At 47.6% G+C, this 22,192-nt stretch overlaps 1 long non-coding RNA gene across 1 annotated transcript; it reads left to right on the top strand.

Moving 5' to 3' along the window:
* The first annotated feature begins 1,035 nt into the window (after nt 1–1,035).
* Nucleotides 1,036–20,550, top strand: LOC119878352. The gene is made up of 2 exons (XR_005386800.1): nt 1,036–1,208; nt 19,876–20,550. It is a non-coding gene; the product is annotated as an uncharacterized LOC119878352 (long non-coding RNA).
* The last annotated feature ends 1,642 nt before the right edge of the window (nt 20,551–22,192 follow it).

The following is a 22,192-nucleotide window of genomic DNA, read 5'->3' on the forward strand; positions in this document are numbered from 1 at the left end:
CCCACAGGGGGCAGCTGCCCAGGGTCCTTGCTGGGGACAGATGCTGTGGGGGTGGATGTTGTGGGGGCAGGGACATGATGGTGGTGGAGTGTGGGGGATGGTTTAGGGGGGATGGTGGGGGGAATAGTGTGGGTGGGGATTGTGTGGGGCTGTGTCGGTGTGAGGGGGATGATATAGGTGGGATGCTATTGGGGATGATGATGAAGGGGGATGGTGTGGGGGTGGGGAAATAGGGGATGACATGGGGGGCCTGCCGACACAGGGCATCCACTTTCTCTCAGACGCACATGTATATGTCTACAGTTAAAGGCGATCCCAGTCTGGGGTTTGCTGTGACACCTGCCCCTGGGGCCCCGTGTGGTCAATGTAGGGCGCTGGCTGGACCGGGGGCATTATCTGGGGGTCATCATAATATGTATGTTTACAAATTGCAAATTGTCTCAAGTTAAATGCATAGAATTTAGATATATATAAAACACCAAGTGTGGGTGTCACCCTGACCCGTCCAACCCTCATGGGAACGATGTGTGTCCTGCTCCAGCCACGGCCATGCCGCCTGGCCCGCAGGTCCGGTTACTGCCCTCCACGGGCCCCACCGCAGCCCCCTGCTTCTCAAGGGGCCGTCCCTCGCCCCTGTGTGGTTCAGCTCCCATGGAAACCCCTAGAGGCAAAAAAAAAAAAAAAAAAAAAAAAAAAAAAAGGAAACCCCTAGAGGCACCGACCTAGTGACCCCCTCAACCCCGAAGCCCCGGGGATTGGGGCACAGGTGTCATCCCCTGCACCCAACCACACAGTGGTGTGTTGCTGGCTGCTGTTGCTTCCCCCGGCCTCTTAAGCCTCGTTTTCCCTACCCAGAAGCCCCTGGACCTCCCCCGGGGCCTAGAAGCCCCCTGACTCAACAGCCTCTCCCCACCCTCTAGCAGTCCCAAAACTTCATTTGGCTGCCAAACATCTTGTTGATGTGCAGGTCTATCTGCGGATGTCCCTGGAGGAGACGAGGCCTCCTCCTTCATTTCCTGCGGGAAAACCGGGGAGGAGGAGCCGGCGTCAGGGACACAGACACCGGCCAGTCACCAGCTGCCATCCTGGGCAGGGAGCCCTGGGGCCACCATAGGAGTGTGTCCTGCTGAAACCTCCTTTCTTCTCCTGGGAGGCCGGGGATGGCCAGCGTGCCGACCGTGGCTGTGGGACCTCTGTGAGGGGCTGTGGTGAGCCGCTGTCAGAGGGAGGTGACTGAGGGTCAGCTTGGGTGGGAGGGGACAGGGTATCAGCCCAGGTGGGGAGGGGACTTGGGGGTGTTGTGTCCAAGATTGCAAGTGCCCAACACTTGGGGGTGTGGTGCCCAAGATTGTCCAAGCCGACACTGATGCAAACATACGAGGGATGATTTACAAACTCGAGCTTGGGTCCAAGTATAGCCCACACAGAACAGCAGGGACTTGGACTCCGAGGTGGGTTTTAGCTTAGTTTTAAGGGCTGGTCTCAGGGTCCTCCAGAAGGGCTGGAGCAATTCCTCAAGTTCTGTTTACATTTTGATATGAGGCCTTCAAGGGCATTGAGCTTTGTTCTCATTCTAATATGGGGCTTTCTGGGACCTTAAGCTGTAAGATTTTTATCTTTTTTTCCTGTAACTGAAGTAATGTAAATTTTAGCTCCTATACACAGGGTCCTGGGATGGCAGTACTTGTGCTAACCGTGAACTTAAAGTGGAATGGTCTCAATTTTCTCAGCCTCCCCACAGACAAGTGACTGAAGTTTAAAACTCCAAATTTTAGGGGCTGCCCTGGTGGAGACCTGTTCTCCTCCTGCCCGGGAGGGTGTCCTCGTACTTCTGGCCTTGCTGGTCTGTCCCAGGAACTGGGCCCCATGACTGCACAGGGGTTTGCAACTTATGGCCACACAGGGCAGACAGTTGGCCCGAGCCCCGCTGCTCTCAGCCGGGTTCCTGCTCCTGTGCCTGGGAACAGTTGGTGCCACTATCCTTGGGACCTGTGGATTCCTGAGCCCACCCTGTCGCTCCAGGGTTGCCCCCCATTTCTCCACCTGAACACCTTAAGGCTGGTGTGTCCCCACTCTAGGAGACTTCAGAAAATTCAATTTTTGTGCACTGCTGCTTATAATATTGTGAGTAGATTCGTCAGTTGGCTCTCTGCCCTTGTGGGATCCGGGGCTATGTCTCTCCAAGATCAACTGATTGATTTTTTTAAGATTTTATTTTTCTGTAATCTCTACAGCCCACATGGGGCTTGCACTTGCTACCCCAAGAACAAGAGTCCCATGTTCTTACGAACCACACTGAGCCGGTCAGGCTCTCTTTGATTGATTGATACATGTTAATTGAAGCAGGGGTCTTGCATGTGTCAGGGCAGAAACTGAGCCCACGCTTTGAGGTGTGGTGGAGTAATTTGGACCTGATCAATATGAAAGAAATCATAGCTTCCCTGGGAGCCCAGGGAGCAGGGCCAACACACGTGAAAAGTTGACAATTTCCTTTACGGTAGTAGTTATTTTACTATTTATTTAAAGTGCTATTCAATGGTAAATGTCAATCTAGGATTGGGATACAGTGAGAACGTTCTAGGATTCGGAGGTAACTAAAGCTTCCCGTCAAGGACTTAATGTTCCAGTTGGATGCAGAGATAGGCAAGGAAGCAAAGAGTTATGAAACATGGCAGTGGGGTGCCTGGCTGGCCTGGTTGGGGGATCTTGATCTCAGGGTTATGAGTTTGAACACCGTGTTGGGTATAGACAGGACATAAAATTAAAATATTAAAATATTTAACAAATAATAAATGGATGAACAAATAAAGCATGACATCAAAGGTAAGTGTTTGCTTATGTCTCACCTGCGAACTATTCTTGTTCATGTTTTGACTCCGGGTGGGGACGTGTCCTGAGATTTCAGCCTGAGTGACTGTTTTGAGAACAGCAGAGATGACCTAGACCTGCAGCTCATGGGCTCCTGACTGGGACCCACAGGGCTGCTGGACCCCGGCCTTGGGCCCTCTGGGGCCCCAATACCCAATACCTAGAGCCTGCCTCCTGGTGTGGGGTCGGGTGGGGCCAACCGGCTTATCCATCCTTTCCCCACCCTGGGTTGTCCCGGGATCCCCCAGCCTGCCCTAGGTCAGTGACCTGGACCTGTGGGGCACACACAGGGCCCAAGTGGCCACGTCCAGCTGTGAGAGGGCTCACTCAGCCTGGGGTCAGAATCCAGGGCTGGCCAGGACCATGGGGGCCTGGATCCCATTAGTCTTTGTGTTGGGGCTGGGTGGGGCTCAAATCACCTCAGCCCCACAGATCGCGGGGCCAGGTCAGCCCAGGTCAGCCCAGGTCCCTTTGGGTTAGGGGCTGATGTTCTGTGCAGGGTGTGCCCGCCCTCCAGGAGGGACAGTGGGTGGAGGCAGGGCCCAATGTGTCCTCTGCACCACTCACCTGCACCCACCATTTCAGGGATCCTTGCCTTCCCTCCTCCCTGCAAGCCCTGGGTTCTCTATGGGACAATCGGGCTTCTGATGGGAGCAGGGTATCCAGAGAACCCTGGGGAGGTTGAGCATGACCCACAGGGGGGCAGCTGCACTGGGTCCTTGCTGGGGGCCGGTGGTGTGGTGGTGGATGGTGTGGGGCAGGGATATGATTGTGGTGTTATATTAGTCCTGTACAAATATTAGCTAATGAATCAATATTAAAATAGTCGCATTAACCAAAGACCATACGTTATTCAGATTTCCTTAGATTTTGCTAAGTTACTATCCTTCTTATCACATTCCATTTGTACTTGTGTTTTCTTAGGCTCCTCTGGATTTTGACAGTCTTTCAGACTTTCCTTGTTGTCGTTGAACTGGAACACTTTGAGAAGTAGAGTATTTTGTAAAATTTACCTCAGTTGGGACATGTCTGTTGTTTATCTCATCATTGAACTGTTTTTGTGGATTATATACAGAGATATAATGCCATTTTTATTATATCATATAAAGGATAGATATTATCAACATGATTTATCAGTCTTGGTATTGATCTGATCATCTTGCTGAGGTAGTGTTTGTCAGCTTTCTCCATAGTAAAGTGATTTTATTTTTATTATTATTTTTTTTTATTTTTATATTAAGATTTTCATATTATATTTTGTAGAAGGAAGTTACTATGTGTATTCCACACATAAGAGTGGGAGGCTATGCTAATCAACTTGAGGAATGTCTGGACAACTTCTTTGAAATTCTACTACATGGGAGATTTCTCTTCCTTCTGTTTGTTTCTTTTTCAGGATGTTATTTATTTATTTGAGAGAGAGAGGAAAGAAAAACCATTAGCGAGAGGGGCAGATGGAGAGGGAGAAGCAGGTTCCCTGCTTCAGGGAGCCTGCCTTGGGACCTGGATCATGATCTGAGCCTAACGCAGAAGCTTAACTGACTGAGCCACCCAGATGCCACTATTTCTTTCTGTCTTTCTAATAATAAATTTACTTTTTATTGGTGTTCAATTTGCCCACATACAGAATAACACCCAGTGCTCATCCCGTCAAGTGCCCCCCTCAGTACACGTCACCCATTCACCCCCACCCCATCCTCCTCCCCTTCCATCACCCCTAGTTCATTTCTCAGAGTTAGGAGTCTTTATGTTCTGTCTCCATTTTTGTTATTTTCCACACATTTCTTCTCCGTTCCCATATATTCCCTTTCATTCTTATTTATATTCCCCAAGTGAATGAGAACATACAATGTTTGTCCTTCTCTGATTGACTTACTTCACTCAGCATGATACCTTCCTGTTCCATCCACATTGAATCAAATGATCGCCATTTGTCTTTTCTAATGGCTGAGCAAGGCCCACCTTTTCTCTCTCTTCATCATCTGAGTCTCCTATGATATGAATGTTATTGTTTTAATAAGTGGCTGAGTTCCCTATGTCTGCCTCTGTGGTCCATAACTTTTCTTGTTTTGACGGCTTCCACTTGGGACTGCATATCAGTTATAGCATTTTTAACATTGGCCTGACTAGATTTTAGTTCTTTTATTTCTACAGTAGGAATTCTCTAGTTTTCTTCTGTGCTCTTTTTCCAGCCCAGCTGCTACCTTTATAATCATTGTTTTAAACTGTAATTAGACATCATATGTGTGTATTGATGAACTTCCTGGCTGTGAGTACTACCTCATGTTATTTTATGGAGTTGAATTTCTCCATATCATTATTTTTTCCATAAAAGAAAGAAGGAAGAAAAAGGAAAACCAAGAACAACAATAACAACTACCCTCCTAAAATAAAAAACACCAGATTATTCTGGCCTGCTTGTTAAAGATTCTAAATTCCAAAATAAGAAACACAATTAAAGTACCATGATAGTAAAAATAATAAATATATAAGGTACATACATAAAAATTAAAATAAGGCAATTAATAAAAAAGAATCAAAGAAAATAAATGAAAATAAAGCACAAAGAACAAAGGAAGCTAGACCCTACTTTCCAGGCAGAGCTGAAGCTCTGCAGCCTCTGTGGTCCGACAACTTGGTGGCAGTGAGTGGTCTGTGCAGGGTCTTGGGATGGGCCATGGCGCTGATTCTTAGGTGCACATCTGCCTGGGAAATGCAAATGTGGGGTCAGAGGCTGGGTGGGCATCAGCGCCTCTGGCCTCCCGTGGGCGGCGCTGTGCTGCTCCCTGAGACTCTCCGGATGGGCGGGATGTGGGTGGGGACGCTGAGTCCTCTGGCTCTGGGGCTGAGCATCCCCCCCACCCCCCACCCCCCCTACCCCCCCACCCCCACCCCCACCCCAGGTCTGCAAAGGCCTACACAAAAGACCTGCCAACACCCCAGGTCTCCACTGCTTCTCTCAGAACCTTGCTTTTACTCTGCCTGCGTCTGAGCTTCTTTTGGTTTTGTTTTTTTTCTCAGACTGTTTTGCCCAAGATTGCGAATCCGAGAAACCACTGAGAAGCCGACACCAATGCAAACACACGAGGGTTTATTTACAAGCTCGAGCTTGTGTCCAAGTACACCCGACATAGCGGAGCAGGGACTTGGACCCCGAGGTGGGTTTTAGCTTAGTTTTAAGTGCTGGTCTCGGGACCTCCAGGAGGGCTGGAGCAATTCCTCTAGTTCTGTTTACATTTTGATATGGGGCCTTCTAGGTCATTGAGCTCTGTTCACATTGTAATAGGGGCTTCCTGCCCTTTGCCTGGACTCAGTTTTTATTCTATTGTCGGGCTTTCTAGGACATTAAGCTGTAAACAGCAAAGATTCCACAACTGGAAGGGGAACTCACACTGTCCCTGTATGCTGAAGACGTGATACTAGAAACAGGAAATTGGAGAGCCTCCATCAAGCCTGTTAGAACTAAGGAGTGAGGGGATCCCTGGGTGGCGCAGCGGTTTGGCGCCTGCCTTTGGCCCAGGGCGCGATCCTGGAGACCCAGGATCGAATCCCACGTCGGGCTCCCGGTGCATGGAGCCTGCTTCTCCCTCTGCCTATGTCTCTGCCTCTCTCTCTCTCTGAGTGACTATCATAAATAAATAAAAATTTAAAAAAAAATTAAAAAAAAAAGAACTAAGGAGTGAGTTCAGTAAAGTCAGGGGACACAAACTGACCCTACAGAGCAGAATAGCCTTGCTGTATCCCGACAATGAGCACTCAGGAAGGAAATGAAGGACATGACTCCCTTCTCAGGAGCATCACAGAGAATAAATAATGAGACAGAACCAAAGGAGCACAAGACTTGTGCAGTGAGCCATACCAGGCTCTGGGAGGCCTTCCTGGGCTCGGGGATGGGAGCCTCATCTTGTGAAAATGTCCGCAGTTCCTGAAGCCACCCTCAGTTTCAATGTCATTCCAATCAAAATCATGGTCGCAGATCTTAGAAATAGGAAAAAAAACCCATAACATCCATCCGCCCCCCAAAATGACCGGACAGCAAATCAGTATTGGAGGAGCAGGCCAGAGAGGGACATGGCACTTTCCTATTTCAAACGATGTCACAGAGACACAGGATATAGCAGTGTTGTTCTTGCGCCCCCGGCTGGCTGTCAGTTAAGCATTCGACACCTGACCTCACCTCCCGTCCTGATCTCAAGGTAGTGAGTTCTAGCCATGGGCTGTGCCATGGATGAGGCGTGGAGCCTACTTAAACAAAGCAGACTCAAGGGGGGTGGTCCCGGCATAAGCTGAAGGAGCAGAACAGAGATTCTAGAAGGAATTGTGCTCTGATACAACTGATTTTTTTTAACTTAATTTAATTTAAACCCAATTAATTAACGGATAGTGTATTATACTTTCAGAGGAAGAATTCAGGGATTCACCAGTTGGAGATAACAGCAGTGCACGTGACATCACGTGCCCTCCTTCATGCCGGTCCCCTGTGATCCCCTCACCCATCCCCTACCCTCCAGCGACCCTCAGTTTGTTTCCTATAATTAAGAGTCTGTATTTCCTGCATCTGTTTTCATCTTAATTTTTTTTCCTTCCTTTCATAGATGTTCATCTGCTTTGCTTCTTTAATTCCACCTATGAATGACACCCCACAGTCATTCTCTTTCCCGACTGACTTATTTCACTTAACATGATTTCTCTAGTTCTATCCACGTCATTGCAAATGGCAAGATTTCCTTCACTTTGATACCTGAGCACCATTCCTCTCTCTATGACCATCATCTATCTCCCATCCTCTTTATTCATCATCTGCCTGAGAGCACCGAGATACCTCACACAGTGTGGCTACTGTGGACCTGGCTGTTGTGGACATTGGGGTGCAGGTGCTCCAAGTCTCACTGTATCTGTATCTTCGGAGTCAGCTCCAGGCCCTCCACCAACTGGTCGCAGGGCATCTGTATTTGTAACTTCCTGAGGAGCCTCCACACTGTTTCCAGGGCGGCTGCACCAGCCCGCAGTCCCGCCCACAGTGGAAGGGAGTTGAGTGAATTTTGCAGGACTTGCTCAAAGTCTGGTCCACATTTCATTTTGCAGTCTGTGGGCTCCAATTCCTTGTCCTTAAGTATTTCTGAGGAAGCCGGGTGTTCGGCTCCTTTTCATTGAGACGTTTCCAATGCTAACAGGCCACAGCTGGAGCCTGGAAGGAGGCAGGTGCGGCCCCCTGCACCAGCAAGCCGCCTCCTGCACAGCCTCCTGCAGCGCCTAGCATCACAAAGGGGGCTTCGGGAAATATGGGGCTGGGTCTATGCTGACAGGAGCCCACAGCTTCATCAGGACCCACAGTGAGTTTTCTGGGGGATGTGAGGCCATGTCTAGGCTGACAGGAGCCCCCGGCCTCCTGAGGACTTGCTGTGAGGCTTCCAGAGGATGTGAGGCATAGTCCACAGTGACAGGAGTCGCGGCGTCCTCTGGACCCACTGACTATGACACAGGAACACGTGGGGCCATGTCCGCACTCACAGGAGCCTGGCTTTCTCAGGACCCCCTGGAGGACTCTGGAGGCGCCGTTGGGGGCCACGTCCTTATGAGAAGGGACTCCTCTGAACCACAGGGTAAGTGAATGGGTAGAATGAATGGTAGGGTCAGGGGAGGGGAGGCAGTTGGTAGTTAGCCTTAAGTTAGATGTTAGGTGTTAGTGATTATGCTTATGGTTATGGATTAGAGGTTAGGGTGAGGGATAAGGGTAAGGGTCAGTGGCTAGGAGTTAGGATGTGGGTTAGGGGTAGGGATAGGATTTAGAGTTAGGTTAGGGTTTAGGCTTTAGGGATTAGGGCACGAGTTTTGGAGTTGGGTTTAGGGTTATGGTTAGAGTTAGTGTTGGGCTTAGGTTTGCAGTTAGGGTTAGGGGTTAGGGTGTGAGTTAGGGTTAGGGGTTAGAGTTAGGGGTTAGAGTTAAGAGTTAGTGATGTCACAGTGGGTATATTTACCACATAGTCTCTGCCCATTCATCAGTCAATGGACATCTGGGCTGTATCCACAGTTTGGCTCTTGTTGATAATGCTGCTACAAACACTGGGCTGCGTGTCCCTCTTTGAAACTACTAAACGACTTTTGTATCCTCGGGGTAAATACCTAGCTCTGCAATTTTGGAATCGTAGGGTAGCTCTATTTTTAACATCTTTTATAATTTTTTTTATGATAGTCACAGAGTGAGAGGCAGAGACACAGGCAGAGGGAGAAGTAGGCTCCATGCACTGTGAGTCCGACATGGGATTCCATCCCGGGTCTCCAGGATCGCGACATGGGCTAAAGGCAGATCCCAAACCACTGCACCACCCAGGGATACCCTTTTTTTAACTTCTCGAGGACCCTCCACAGTGTTTTCCACATTGGCTGCACCTGTTCGTATTGTGATATATTTCCCCCTTAGGACTGCTTTTGCCGAATCCCAATGATTTTGAACAGTTGTATGTTCATTCTCATTAGTTTCCATGAATCTTTTTAATCCTTCCTTAATTTCCTGGTTGATCCTTTCGTCTTTTAGCAGGATGATCCTTCACCTCCACGTGTTTGAGCTCCTTCCAAACTTCTTGTTGTGATTTAGTTCTAATTTCTTTTTTTCATTATTTTATTATTTTTTGTAATTTATGATAGTCACACAGTGAGAGAGAAAGAGAGGCAGAGACACGGGCAGAGGGAGAAGCAGGCTACTAGCACCGGAAGCCTGACGTGGGATTCAATCCTGGTTCTCCAGATTCACGCCCTGGGCCAAAGTCAGGCGCCAAACTGCTGCGCCACTCAGGGATACCTTAGTTTTACTTTCAAGGCATTATGGTCTGAGTATATGCAGGGGACAATCCCAATCTTTTGGTATCGGTTCAGACCTGATTTGTGCCCCAGTATGTGGTCGATTCTGGAGAAATCGACCATGTGCACTTGAGAAGAATGTGTATTCAGTTCAGTTTGGATGTAAAGTTCTGTAGATTTCTGTGAAATCCATCGGGTCCAGTGTATCATTTAAAGCTCTCGTTTCATTGGATATGTTGTGCTTAGAAGACCTATCGAGGGTAGAAAGAACTAGATTGAAGTCACCAAGTATAAGTTTATTATCTAAGTATTTCTTCACTTTGGTTATTAATTGTTTTAAATATTTGGCAGCTCTCACATATGGGGCAATATATTGAGGATTGTTAAGTCCTCTTGTTGGATAGATCCTTTAAGTATGATTTACTGTCCCTCTTCATCTCTCACGACAGTCTTCGTTGTAAATTTTAGTTTATCTGATATAAGGATGGCTACCCCTGCTTTCTTTTGAGGACCATTTGAATGGTAAATGGTTCTCCAAACATTTATTTTCAGGCTGTAGGTGTCCTTCTGTCCAAAATGAGTCTCTTTTAGACAGCAAATTGATGGGTCCTGCTTTTTTATCCAGTCTGAAACCCTGCGCCTTTTGATGGGGTCATTAAGCCCGTTCACATTCAGAGTTACTATCAACAGATATGAGTTTAGTGTCATCATGATATCTATTCAGCCCTTGTTTTTGTGGATTATTCCACTGAACTTCTTCTTAAAGGGAAATTTTAAGAGTCCCCCTTAAAATTTCTTGCAGAGCTCATTTGGAGGTCACTTATTCTTTCAGTTCCTGCCTGTCTTGGAAGCTCTTTATCTCTCCTTCCATTTTGAATGAGATCCTTGTTGGATAAAGTATTCTTGGTTGCATGTTCTTCTCATTTAGGATCCTGAATATATCCTGCCAGCCCTTTCTTGCCTGCCAGGTCGCTGTGGAGAGGTCTTCTGTTACCCTAATGCTCCTCCCCATAAAGGTCAGGGATTTCTTATCTCTTGCTGCTTTAAGGATCTTCTCTTTATCTTTGGAATTTGCAAACTTCACCATTAACTGTGGAGGTGTTGGACGGTTTTTATTTATTTTAGGGGGGATCTCTCTATTTCCTGGATCTTAATGCCTGTTTCCCTTCCCAGATTAGGAAAGTTTTCAGGTAGGATTTGTTCAAATACATATTCTGGACCTCTGTCCATTTCGACGCCCTCTGGAACCCCAATTAAACGTAGGTTTTTCTTCCTCAGGCTGTCGTTTATTTCCCTTAATCTGTCTTTCTGGTCTTTTAATTGTCTGTCTCTTTTTTCCTCAGTTTCCCTCTTTGCCATCAACTTGTCTTCTTTTTTTTTATATTTTTATTTATTTATGATAGTCACACAGAGAGAGAGAGAGAGGCAGAGACACAGGCAGAGGGAGAAGCAGGCTCCATGCACCAGGAGCCTGACGTGGGACTCGATCCTGGGTCTCCAGGATCACGCCCTAGGCCAAAGGCAGGCGCTAAACCGCTGCGCCACCCAGGGATCCCTCAACTTGTCTTCTATGTCACTCACTCGTTCTTCCACCTGTTAACCCTTGTCGTTAGGACTTCTACTTTGGATTGCATCTCATTCAATTGATTTTTACTTTCTGCCTGATTGGATCTAAATTCTGCAGTCATGAGTCTATTGAGTCCTTTATGCTTTTTTCTAGAGCCACCAGTAGCTGTATAATAGTGCTTCTGAATTGGCTTTCTGACATTGAATTGTAATCCACATTTTGTAACTCTGAGGGAGAGAGGACTGTTTCTGATTCTTTCTTTTGAGGTGAGGTTTTCCTTCTAGTCATTTTGCTCAGTGCACAGTGGTCAAAAACAAGTTGTATTGATAAAGGAGAAAAATAGAGGAGAGAAAGAAGGAAGGAAAAGAGAAAGAGAAAAAAGAATAAAGGAAGAAAGAAGGAAAAAAGAATAAAAAGAGAAAGAAAAAGAAAGAAAGGGGGAAAAGGCTGGGGGAAGCAATCAGAAATGTAAAAAAAACATGGGGGAGTATCTTCTTATTCTGTATACTTTAAGTCCCTTGACTTCCCCTGGAACTTGTCCCTCTAGCTGGTCTTCTGGGGGAGGGGCTTGCTATGCTGATTTTCAGGTGTTAGCCCTTTGGGGAGCTGCTCTGCCCCCTGCCTGGTGCAGGGCTCAGTGGGGGTTGTTAACCCCGTGAGGCCCCAGGAGGAACAATCCCAGTGGCAGAGGCCAGCTCTGGAAACCTGCATTCAGTCCCCCCAGTTACTACAGAGCAGTCTGTCTGACGGTCCAGGAGGCTCCAGGGCAGGGCCTCTGATCTGCTCAGCTCTGGGCAGGAGGGTCCTTGCGGTTCTGGGCCTCCCCGGCCTCTGCCTGTGTCGGGTGAGGCCAGACCCTGGGCTGTGTACCGGAGTCCTGTCCTCCGGGGCCTGCAATGTTGGATTCGAGCTCCCGACCGTGCAGCCGCCTCTCCACCAAACTGCCTCCCCAGCCCCACTGAGCTGCTCCTGGAGCCTCACCGCCCCCTCTGCCCGGAGACTTTTCCTCTGCCCTAGGCGCCGCCGCCAAGCCCCTCCCAGGTTCGTGCAGCCCCTTCAGCACAGAGCCACCGCCCGAGCCCCTTGGAGCTGCTCCAGGGTCAATGCATGTGCCGTGTACCCCTTAGTGAGCTCAGTGGACTCTCTTGGGAATGCAGGTGTCTGTTAGTGTCCCAGGGAGCCCGAGGGCATCCCCGCCCTCCAAGGTCCTGTGCTGACTCCCTGTGGGCCCAATTCCACCCTGGAAGGTTGATTCAGCTCCTGCTTTTCTGGGACAGAGCTCTCCTGACTGGGGGGCACGCACTGTGGCCATAGCCTAGCTCTTCGCAGGACCCCTCCCCTTGGATGCCCTTTGTTTCTTTATTTCTTTTCCCCCATCTTCCTACCTTGATAGATGCGCGAACTTTTCATACTGTAGCATTCGATCTGGTGTCTTTTTAAATCTCAGGCCGAATTCGTAGATTTTCAGGATGATTTGAAGGTTACTTAGGTAATTTGGTGGGTACAGGTGACTTGGGGACCCTACTCTTCCGCCATCTTGCCCCTCCTCCTGCATGTTGCCTTTTAGCTTTGGTTGTTTCCTTCACTTTGCAGAAGCTTTTCAATTTGATGAAGTCCCAATAGTATTTTTGCTTTTGTTTCCCTCACCTCAGAGGCATATCTAGAAAGAGGATCCAATGGCCAATGTCATAGATGTTGCTGCCTATCTTTTCTTCTTTGTATGGTTTCAGGTCTCACATTTAGGTCTTTCATCCATTTTGAATTTATTTTTTATATATATCGTATAAGAAAGTGGTCCAGTTTCATTCTTCTGCATGTGGCTGCCTGGTTTTCCCAACACCATTTGTTCTTATCCTGCGGTCAGGGTTAGGGTTTGTTGAAGAGACTGTCTTTGTGCCTTTGGATATTCCTTCCTGCCTTGTTGTCGATTAATGGATCATAGAGTTACAGGTTTGGTTCTTGTTTCGGATTTCCATTCTGTTCTATTGATCTAAGCATCTACGGTCGGGAGATCCTTGAATGCTGATTCAAATTCTTTGCTGGTTATCTGTTCAAGTTTCTTATTTCTTCCTTCTTCATTTTTGCTATGTCATATATTTCCAGGAATTGATCTATTTCTTCCAGGTTCTTGGTTGCGGGCATATAATTTTTCATAATGTTCTCTTATAATCGTTTGTATTTCTCTAGTGTTGGTTGTTATTTCTCTTTTCCTTTGTGATTTTATTTGGGACCATTCTCTTTTTTATCTGTGTTCTTTTTTAAAGATTTTATCTATGTATTCATGAGAGACACAGGGAGGCAGAGGTATAGGCAGAGGGTAAATGAGGCTCCATGCAGGGAGCCTGATGTGGGACGTGATCCCCCAGGACCCTGGGATCATGACCTGAGCCAAAGCAGATGCTTAACCACTGAGGCACTCAGGTGCCTTGCTGATTCAATTCCTTTGCTTTTATATGTCTGTTCACATTTTCTATTTCCTCCTATTTAGGTTTCCTCGTTTGACATTTCTAGGGATTTGTCCATTTCTTCCAGGTCTCCCAGTTTGTTAGCGTATAATCTTTCATGGTGTTCTCTTATAGTTGTCTTATTTTTCTGGTGTTGATTGTGATCTCTCTTCCCTCATTTGTGATTTTATTTATTTAGGTCTTTTCTCTTTTCTTGTTGATAAGGCTGGCTAGGGCTTGATTCAATTTATTAATTATTTTGAAGAACCATCTCTTTGTTTCGTTATTCCATTCTACTGCTTCGTTGATTCTGTATTGTTTATTTCTGCTCTCATCTCTATTTTTCCCCTCTTCTATAAGCTTTAGGCTTTGTTTTCTATTCCTTTTCCAGGTCCTTAAGGTGTAGGTTTAGGCTGTGTATTGGAGACTTCTTGTTTCTTGAGGTAGGCCTGTATTGATATTTACTTCCCTCTTAGGACTGCCTTTGCTGCATCCAAGAGGCTTGGAGAAACATATATTCATTTTCGTTTGTTTTAAATTTCCTCTTTAATTTCCTGGTTGCTCCATTCTCTAGTAGGATGATCATAAACTCAACGTATTTTTGGTCTGTCCAAATTTTTTCTTAATGTCGACTTCGAGTTTCATAGCGTCGTGGTCCGACAATGTACAGGGTGTTATTCTTGTACCTGTTGTACCTGTTTAGGGCTGATTTGTGGCCCATGATATGATCTGTTCTGGAGAATGTCCCATGTGCACTTGAAAGGAATGTGTACTCTGCTTTAGGTTGAAATGTTCAGACTATATCTGTTGAGTCCCTGTGGTCCAGTGTGTCAAGGCTATTGTTCCCTTGTTGATTTTCTGTATAGATGATCGGTCCATTGCCATAAGTGGGTGTGAAAATCCGCTGTCATTGTATTATTATCAGTGAGTTCCTGTAAGTTTATTGTTAATTGGTTTCTATATTTAGGTACCCCCATGTTGGCAGCATAAATATTTAGTTGTTTCATCTTGATAGTCTTTTTAATTATGAAATAATGCCCTTCTTCATCTCTTCTTACAGTATTTGTTCTTTCTTTTTTGAAAAGTAAATATTTTATTTATTTATTCATGAGAGACACAGAGAGCAACAGAGGCAGAAACATAGGCAGAAGGAGAGGCAGAAAAAAAAAAAAAAGAAGGAGAGGCAGGCTCCACACAGGGAGGCCAATGTGGGACTCGGTCCTGGGATCCCAGGATCACACCCTGCACTGAAGGCACATGCTCAACCACTGACCCACCAGGTGTCCCCCAGGGTTTGGTTTCAAATCTAGTTAGTCTGATATAAGTATGGGTCCTCCAGCTTTCGTATGGTATCCATTACCGTGATAGATGGTTTTCCATCCCCTGACTTTCAATCTCCCGGTGTCTATAGGTCTAACGTGAGCATCTTGTTGGCAGCATACAGATGGATCTTGTTTTTTAATAACGATTTTATTTATGAGGGAGTGAGAGAGAGAGAGAGAGAGGCAGAAAATTAGGCAGAGAGAAAAGCATGCTCCCCACCAGGACCCCAATATGGGACTGGATCCCAGACTCCAGGATCACAGACTGAGTCCAAGGCAGAGGCTCAAACCCTGAGCCACCCAGGAATCCCGGATCCTGTTTTTTAAGCTACTCTGATACCCTATATCTTTTGATTGGAGTAATTTTTCTATCAGCATTCAGAGTGATTATTGAAAAATATGAACTTATTGCCTTTGTGTTACCGGTAGAGTCGGTGTTTCTGGTGACGTTCTCTGGTCCTTTCTAGTCTTTGTTGCTTTTGGTCTCTTTTTTTCCCCCACTAGAAGAATCCCTCTTAAAATTCCTTACTGGACTGGTTTAGTGGTCATGAACTCCTTTATACTTTGTCTGTCTGGGAAATCTTTATCTCTCCTTCTTTCCTGAATGACACCCTTGCTGAAGAAAGAATTCATATGAATTGGACACCTGTAAAAAGAAATTTAAAAACATAAAATAAATTTTTGCTATTTTCATTGAGGAAAATGGCATTTAGGAGGAAAACCAGAAGATGAAAGGGAGGAGGACAGATTTCACCCCCCCCCAAGCCTTCACAGGGACCTGGTGTCCTTTCTAAGGAGGGCCCCCCCCCCTCCGTAGGATGCTTCCTTCCCCTCTGCACCTCTTGTTGGAACCCACCAGGCACATCTCCGTACCTCTGACACCACTGCAGTCATGGTTTATACCATCTTCCATGTATCCTTTTGGGGACCACAGCATCATGTATGGAATCATCCGGCTACTTTTTGACATTGGGGGGATTCTGACTTTTGTTGGTTTTGGGGTGTGTGTGTGTCTATCACATGCAGCTATCATGTGCAGCTATCGGATCCTCTGGCTGGGTCACCCAAATGCCGAAATGGTTGGCACAACATTTCTGGTGCTGGATCTGGGCAGCTAGCTGGGGTCTCCTGGCCGACCCTGTGCTCGCTGGTGCAATGACTTTCAGCTGGAGGGTCAGCTGAGCTGGAAATTCCGGCTCAACCACATTCTCATGACTTGCAGTGGGTCCCGCCAGGCGCCGGGTGCTTCTATTCTCCCCGATGCCTCGCCAGCAGGGAGCCAGACCTTCGGGCCGCTCTGAGGGGAGCTCCTGAGGAGCCGGTTGCCCATGGCGGGAGCCCTGGGGCTGCCTGTGTGTGGGAGTCGGGGTGGGGATGGGGCTGGGGTTCTTCAGTCTGCTGTGCTGCCTGGCCTTCAGGCCGAGACCCATGCTCACCCAGCCCCTACTCACTAGGGTGAGGAGGATGCCCTCCATATGCTGGTGTGAGTTATCCAGCACCACAAGGTGTGCAGGCTGAGTCCACCTGGTGCGGGTGGCCCAGGTGCATGAGCTACAAGTGTGGGACCCAGGAAATTTAACAAAAATCTCCTACCCCTGGGCACACAGAGCAGGACTGATTCCATTTTGTGCTACACCCGCCACTTCCCCTATGACCCTGACATGACCAGATTGTTGCTTAAGGTGCTGCCCCACCCTAGTCAGGCTGCTCAACACACCTTAATCAGAAATCAGCTCATAACAATGTAACCCCGCTTTGTGCCCGCCAAATCTGTGCGCCGATTCGACCAAAGTAATAGGCCAGCTCAAGTGGATACTATAGGGTAAGGTGTAATTCAATCGGCCACCTGCGTGTGAACTGACATGACAGTGCAACTTTCTGCGTATCCCATGGGCCACTGGCCCCTATAAAGCTGCTACGCCTTTTAGTCTCGGGGTCCAAGTCCCTGCTCTGCTGTGTCGGGTGCACCTGGACACAAGCTCCGGCTTGTAAAGAAATCCTTGGGAGTTTGCAATGGTGTTGGCTCCTCAGTGGTTTCTCAGATTCACAATGTTGGGCACAACACAAGGGCCTACTGTCCTGACATCCCTTCTAGGGCCATGCTGACCGCCCTGCAGGCCCTCTCTGCCCCAGGCACACAGTCAAGGGAATGCAGTGAGGGGAGGAAGAGCCCCACACCCAGCCAGCCACAGCCTCCTGGACAGAGGGAGCACAGACCTCCGGGTCGCTTTGCACAGACCCTGGTGACCAAAGGCTTCCTGGCTGTCACTCTGTCCCAGGCCCTCCTGGCCCGCGGGGCGCAGCCTGAGTCCCACTAAAGTCTGTTGCGTCTTGACCCCGGCATCTGGTCCAGTGGAAGGCACGTTGGGATGTCAGCTGGGTGTTGCTGCTGGTGCCCCTGCAAGGGCTGGTGGGACCTAGGTGGTACCCCGTCCTCCTCTCTGGGGTTCTCTCCATGCCCCGTGAACAGTGTTCTGGGAGACACAGAAACGGGCTGGCTGTGCATTTTCGCACCACAACACTTGATTGACTTTCTACAGCAAATGGGCTCAGAGCTGAGGGTGCACGCCTTCCCCTAGGGAGGGAGACCTTTCTGTCCTTTAGGGGAGGGCAAGAATGACATGGGTTGGGGGGCGGGTGTTGGAGTCCCCAACCTGGGAGCATGTGTGGACTCTGGGTGGGGGCGTGTGTCCTGAGGTTTCAGTCTGAGAGATGGTTCTGAGGACAGCAGAGCTGACATGGACCTGCAGCTCATGGGCTTCTGCGCTGGGTCGCAACAGGGCAGCTGGAACCCGGCCTCAGGTTCCCTGGTGCCCCAGAACCTGGAGGAGTCTGCCTCCTGGTGTGGGTGTGGGTGGGGCCCACCATCCTACCCCAGGGTCCAGGAGTCAACATTCAGCTGTGAGAGGGCTCGCTCAGCCCAGGGCCAGAATCCAGGGCTGGCCAGGGCCATGAGGGCTGAATCCCATTATTCTTTGTGTTGTTCCTGGGGCAGAGGCTCAAATCACCCCAACCCTTACAGAGCCTAAGGCCAGGCCAGCCCAGATCCCCATGGGTTAGGGGCTGGTGTCCTGTGGAGGGGTGTACGCTAAATGAGGGACAGTGGGCGGAGGCAGGGCACAGTGGGTCCTCTACACACTCTCCTGTACTCACCCTGTTGGGGGTTCCCTGTCTTCCCTCCTCCCTGTAACCCCTGGGTATTCTATGGGACACCCAGGCTTCTGATGGGAGCATGGTATCCAGAGAAACCTGGGGAGGCTGAGCATATCCCACAGGGGGCACCTGCACCAGGTCCTTGCTGAGGGCCGATGGTGTGGTGGTGGATGGTGTGGGGGCAAGGTTATGATGGTGGTGGAGTGTGGGGGATGTTGTAGGGGTGATGGTGTTGGGGTATAGTGTGAGTGGGGATTGTGTGGGGCTGTGTGGGTTTGAGGGGGATGGTGTAGGTGGGATGCCAATGGGGATGATGATGTAGGGGGATGGTGTGGGAGTGGGGAATGAGGGGGATGTCGTGGGGGGTCTGCGGACACAGGGCATCTCCTTCCTCTAAGATGAACAAGGAGACGTCTACAGTTAAAGGCGACTAGTCTGGGGTTTGCAGTGACACCTGCCCCTGCCCTGGCTGGACCAGCAGCATTATCTGGGGATCATTATACTATGTATGTTTTCAAATTGCAAATTGTCTCAAATTAAATGCATAGAATTTAGAATAATATAAAGCATCGAGAGTTCGTGTCACTCTGACCCGTCTGACCCTCATGTGATCGATGTTTGTCCTGCTCCAGCAGCAGCCATGCAGCCTGGCCACCAGGTCTGGTTCCTCCCCCCACGTCCCCTACCCCATCCCCTGCTTCTCAGGGGACCGTTCCTCTCCCCTTTGGTGTTCAGCTCCCATGGCAACACCTGAAGGCCCCATCCTTCTGGCCTCCTCATCCCCGAGGCATCGGGAGTGTGGGCTCGGGAGTCATCCCCAGCATCCTACCATGGAGCAGTGTGTTTTTGGCTTCTATTGCTCCCCCGGCCTCAGAAGCCCCATTTTCCCTTCCCTGAAGGACCGGGCCTCCCTCAGGGCCCCGAATCCCCCTGGCCCAGCAGCCTCACCCGACCCCCTAGCCATCCCAAAATATGGTGTGGCTGCCGAACGTCCTGTTGACGTCCAAGTCTACCTGCGTGATGTCCCTGGAGGAGACCAGGGCCTCCTCCTTCTTTTCCTGTGGGAAACCCGGGGAGGAGGAGCAGTTGTCAGGGAAACAGACCCCGACTTCTCACGAGCTGCCGTGCTGGGCAGGGAGCCCTGGGGCCTCCATGGGAGTGTGTACTGCCGAAACCTCCTTCCTTCCTCTGGGAGGCCAGGCATGGCGGGAGTGCCCACCGTGCCTGTGACACCTGTGTGAGGGCCTGTGCCCAGCTGTTGTGGGCGGGGAGGTGACTGAGTGTCAGCCTGGGTGGGAGGGGATAGGGGTTCAGCCCAGGTGGGAGGGGACATGGGGGTGTTGTGCCCAAGATTGTGAATCTGAGAAACCACTATGGAGCTGACACTGATGCAAACCCACAAGGGTTGATTTCCAAACTCGAGTTTTCATCCAAGTTCACCCGACACAGAGGAGCAGGGACTTGGACCTCGTGGTGGCTTTTTGCTTAGTTTTTAGGACTTGTCTCACCTCCAGAAGGGCTGGAGTAATTCCTCAAGTTCTGTTTACATTTTGATATGGGGCCTTCAAGGACATTGACCTCTGTTCTCATTCTAATAGGCGCTTCCAGCCCTTGGGGTGGGCTCAGTTCTTATTCTATTGTGGTGCTTTCTAGGACATTAAGCTGCAAACTTTTGTTTTTTTCCTGTAACTGAAGTAATGTAAATTTTACCTCTTCTTCACAGGGGCCTGGGATGGATGGACCTGTTCGAACCCTGAACTTAAAGAGGAAAGACCTTCATTTTCTTGGCCTCCTTGCGTCCCCTCCCATACTATCTAGCTCTTTCCCCCTTCCCCGGAGCTCCTGAGAGACCAATTGCAAATGACCTCAGCTTGGCAGGGTCTGTTGGGGGACAGGCCCAGGGATTTGGGATCAGGAAGACCTGGAGTGCGGGCATACCAGCTGTGCATCGGGATTTGATGCTGCAGACTCATTCCCTAAGGCTATCTTGACAACTGACTTTATACATAGAAAAGCTCTCCTTTATCTTTAAAAGATGAAGAGCCAGTCAAAGCCTTTTTTCTCTGCCCATCTGATTGCTCAGTTTCCAATGTGAGACGTATTTCCTGTTAATAAGGATAAGTTACTATCCGTAGTACTATGGTTAAAATATTCTGACACAAGTAATTCAGAGGGATGAGGGTTTCTCATCTCTTTCTTCACAGCTCAGTCACTCCTCAGGAAATGCATCGTTATGGATTTGGAAAAAACTGAGAGACATTATTACCAATGGTCCTATTATTATGTGAAGGATCCTTCCCTGAGATTCTTCCCCTGTTTCAACTGACACTGAAACACTTTGAACTCTTTGGAAGACAAATGTCAAGGAAATAAATGTTATGCCTTGCTAATTTTAAAAGCACTTGCAATATGGTGTCTATTATAATAGAAGTATTTTTATCTGATTTTTGCTATTTATTAATCGTTCCTGCTTTTCAGGTTGAGGAGGCATTATACGTGTTCATAAGTGTTTTTCTTTCCTTCTGATATAAAATTCTTACTTTGTTTCCATCAAAGGAACTCTTTAAGAATAAGGCAAAAGTTAATTCAACTATTCTTAAAATGTCTTCACACTTGGAGCCTGATTAAGTCAATTTTCAAAATAAATCTTATTTATTAGGAAAAAAACAAAGATTTATAGGGAAATTGAGAAGATAGTACAGAGCATTTGCATGCACTTGCACTCAGTTTCTCCAATGATTGATATCTTATATCAGTATGGTACAAATATTAGCTAATGAATCAATATTAAAATATTCGCATTAACCAAAGACGATACTTTATTCAGATTTCCTTAGTTTTTGCTAAGTTACCACCCCTCATATGACATTCCATTTGTCCTCCTGTTTTCTTAGGCTCCTCTGGATTGTGACAGTCTTTCAGCCTTTCCTTGTTGTTGTTGCCCTGGAACACTTTGAGAAGTAGAGTATTTTGTAAAATTTCCCTCAGTTGAGACATGTCTGTTGTTTATCTCATGATTGAACTGTTTTTGTGGATTATATACAGAGATATACTGCCATTTTTATTATATCATATAAAGGATAGATACTATCAACATGATTTATCCGTCTTGGTATCGATCTGATCATCTTGCTGAGGTAGTGTTTGTCATCTTTCTCCGTAGTTAAGTGATTCTTCTTCTTCTTCTTCTTCTTCTTCTTCTTCTTCTTCTTCTTCTTCTTCTTCTTCTTCTTCTTCTTCTTCTTCTTCTTCTTCTTCTTCTTCTTCTTCTCTATTATTATTATTATTATCATTATATTATCATTATTATTTTAAGTTTTTCATAATATATTTTGTAGAGGGAAGTTACTATGTGTATTCTACATGTAAGAGTGGGAAGCTATGCTCACCAACTTGAGGGTGGAAAGTCTGCACAAATTGTTTGAAATTCTTCTACATGGGAGATTTCTCTTCCTTGTGTGTTTGTTTTTTTTTCTTTTTCAAAGATGTTATTTATTTATTTGAGAGAGAGAGAGAGGAGAGAAAAACCATGAGTGAGAGGGGCAGATGGACAGGGAGAAGCAGGTTCCCTGCTGAACAGGGAGCCTACATTGGGACCTGGATCATGATCTGACTTAAGGCAGAAGCTTAACTGACTGAGCCACCCAGGTGCCCCTATTTCTTTCTTTCTTTCTTTCTTTCTTTCTTTCTTTCTTTCTTTCTTTCTTTCTTTCTTTCTTTCTTTCTTTCTTTCTTTCTTCTTTCTTTCTTTCAATAATAAATTTACTTTTTATTGGTGTTCAATTTGCCAACATACAGAATAACACTCAGTGCTCATCCCGTCAAGTGCCCCCCTCAGTGCCCGTCACACATTCACACCCACCCCTGCCCTCCTCCCCTTCCATCACCCCTAGTTCGTTTCTCAGAGTTAGGAGTCTTTATGTTCTGTCTCCCTTTCTGATATTTCCCACACATTTCTTCTCCCTTCCCCTATATTCCCTTTCACTATTATTTATATTCCCCAAGTGAATGAGAACATACAATGTTTGTCCTTCTCCAAT

Source organism: Canis lupus, unplaced genomic scaffold, assembly GCF_011100685.1.
Source record: "Canis lupus familiaris isolate Mischka breed German Shepherd unplaced genomic scaffold, alternate assembly UU_Cfam_GSD_1.0 chrUn_S1539H1726, whole genome shotgun sequence".
Lineage (NCBI taxonomy): Eukaryota > Metazoa > Chordata > Mammalia > Carnivora > Canidae > Canis > Canis lupus.